At 36.0% G+C, this 2,651-nt stretch overlaps 1 protein-coding gene across 3 annotated transcripts in view; it reads left to right on the top strand.

The window, feature by feature from the left end:
- The window catches only part of LOC128882025 (cytospin-A-like), a 49,424-nt gene that overhangs the window by 1,771 nt on the left and 45,002 nt on the right, over positions 1 to 2,651 (top strand). The window contains exons 1-2 of one of the 3 annotated variants that reach the window (XM_054133575.1): positions 414 to 560; positions 830 to 1,085. The gene's annotated coding sequence lies outside the window, so the exon portion shown is untranslated. Of the gene's footprint in view, positions 1 to 413; positions 561 to 829; positions 1,086 to 2,651 lie in introns of those variants that run through there. The other 2 variants (XM_054133576.1, XM_054133574.1) reach the window with 2 other exon arrangements.

Raw genomic sequence — 2,651 nt, 5'->3', positions numbered from 1 at the left:
TTTGTAACTCGGGTAATAAATGATGAAACGATTTGAAACTTGGCATAGTTGTTAGTTATAAAGATGGGAAGAAGGCATAAATATTTCAGAGTTTTATCTCAATTATTTCTTTATACATCAGCCTTGTAATTATGAAGCTATTTATAGTAAAGCTTCATGAAACTTTTGTCAATCGGTTACTTTTAATTTTCTAGCTCCAATGAAAATTGATGAATAGATTTGAAACTGGGTAGAGATGGTACTCATAATAATAGGAAGAAGGCCTAACAATTTCGAATTTTTATCTCAATTATTTCCTCATGATATCTATGAGAGTTTGTTTTGAATGAGAGTGAATGAGGATGAAAATGTTTGAATGTTGGTATTCGTGAAGAGCGCCTGAGGTTGGCATGCGTGTAAAAGAAATGAGGTTATGTATGAAAAAGCATGAAAGTATGTATGTAAATAGGGTGGTTATTCAACATGTGTAACAAATACTTATTAATTATCTAAATTAAATAATCATTATATTAAACAAAAAAATGGTTAAACTTTAAAATTGTGGTACTTTGTACTTTGTGGTAAGTTGCATAAAACATATATAAAAAAAACCCTACGTATTTCGCTAGAAAAACATAAGGAGATTACATAAACAGAGATTCAAGCCGATTGATTGAAACATGAGGTTAAAGAGTTCCTACAAAGTTGATATCGATTTCTAATTAACAGAAAGTACTTTAATAAAAAAAACAAAGAAAATTCGATTTTTAGAAACGATAGAAATGGTGTAAACCAAACCTAACCCCTTAACTTTGCCAAATTCTCTAATACTATTCTTCCAATATTTCAGAAGTATATCTCACGTAACTGATCCACCCTCAAGAGGTCAACGCAGAGTGCCCCGAAGAGACCTCTTCGCTCCTACAGGACTCCGACAAGAGGGGATCCCCCGATACTCAATGTTTTCCTTCGCTGCAAAACTCCATAAGAGGCAAATTAGAGAAAAGTCGAGGGAAAAATGGATTCCCACGATGGTAGCACGAGGTCCTCCCGTCGTGATCCGTGGCTAGATCTACGTGGGATGCCACGAGCCATAATCATGCCAGGTGGGTAGAGTCAGGTAGACTCGGACAGGTATTTGGAGCGCGACAGGAGCTCTGCGACGCTGGACGTTGCGCGACGTCGCGTCGCTCGGCTTCCACACTGCGTCGCGGGGATTCGCGTTACCTAATCTACGCTAGCAAATGAAATTAGCGACGATTAGGTCAGAAGGTCACCCACTTCGCGACGGAGCAAGGTCAAACCGCACGCCGGATCGAAAGGTGGATCGCGTGTCTCGCCTACCTGTGTAATGATACGTCTGAAAAAATTGTCGATAAGCTTTTAATAATTCAGGAATGATGGACTGTTGGAATAATGGGGAATTGGTGGGGTAGCTTGGTCTTTTCAGGGTGGAGGATTTATAGATTTATTTAGGTACGTTGAAGGATAGGTTCTTCTTATTCGAATGTCTAAATTTTTATTTTTTTAAAAGTGGTTCTATTGTTAATTGCTGAGATTTTGAGTGCTGGTGAAGTGTAGAGTGATCTTTTTAGGCTGGTGGATCTATAGATCTATTTATGTAGGTTGCAGGACAGATTCTTCTTATTCGGATATCTAAATTTTTATTTTTTTAAAGGTGGTTCTATCGTGAACTCCTGAAATTTTGAATGCTAGTGAAGTGTAGGGTGAACCGAGGACTTTTGAGGGTGGAATTTACACATTTATTTATGTAGGTTTAAGGAGAGATTCTGGTATTAAGATGAGATTCACATTCCAATGTCTAAATTTGTTGGGAAAGACGTTTCTATGGTCAACACAATTCTTTCTTTATGTATTATGGAAGTAAGAGTAAGAGAAAGAATATCCAGACAATAGTTAACTTAGTAGGGAGAACACCTGATAATTTACAATCTTTATCTGAATTATTTCTTTGTAAATCAGCCTTGCAAATATGAATCTATTTGTGGTAAAGCTTCGTGGAATATTTGTCAATTGATTGCTTTTAATTTTCTAACTCTGGTGAAAATTGATGGAATGATTTGAAACTGAGTAGAGATGTTATTTATAATAATGTGAACGAGCTCTAAAAATTACAGATTTTTATCACAATTATTTCCTTGTAAATCAGGTTTGCAAATATGAATCTGTGGTAAAGCTTCATGGAATATTTGTCAATTGGTTACTTTTAATTTCATAATTTGGGTAAAAATTGATGAATGGATTTAAAACTGGGTAGAGATGTTACTTATAATAACAGAAAGAACCTCTAAAAATTACAGATTTTTATCTCAATTATTTCCTTATACATCAGTCTTGTAAATATGAAGCTACTTATAGTAAGGCAGATTTTTAACTCATAATAATAGAAAGAAGCCTAAAAAATTTCTCAATTCAGTGGCTATTAAAAGCTGCCTGAAATCATTAACTTTTATTAATTCACTGTGCAGCCCCCACAAACAATAAGAACTAATTCTCCAAAAGTTCCCGCTTTTTAAGCTTCGGACCAGCAGTCGGGCGATTCGCGCGAGCGCGCGCTAGCTATACAGGGTGTCCAAAAATGTTGGAACTCCTTGAAAGAGGTGGTTCGGGAGGTGATTTGAAACAACTTTTTCCTTAGCGAAAATGTTGTC

This window comes from Hylaeus volcanicus, chromosome 9 (assembly GCF_026283585.1).
Source record: "Hylaeus volcanicus isolate JK05 chromosome 9, UHH_iyHylVolc1.0_haploid, whole genome shotgun sequence".
In the NCBI taxonomy this organism is placed as follows: domain Eukaryota; kingdom Metazoa; phylum Arthropoda; class Insecta; order Hymenoptera; family Colletidae; genus Hylaeus; species Hylaeus volcanicus.
The sequence above is the reverse complement of the archived record's forward strand: the minus strand, read 5'-3'. Positions and strand labels throughout refer to the sequence as shown.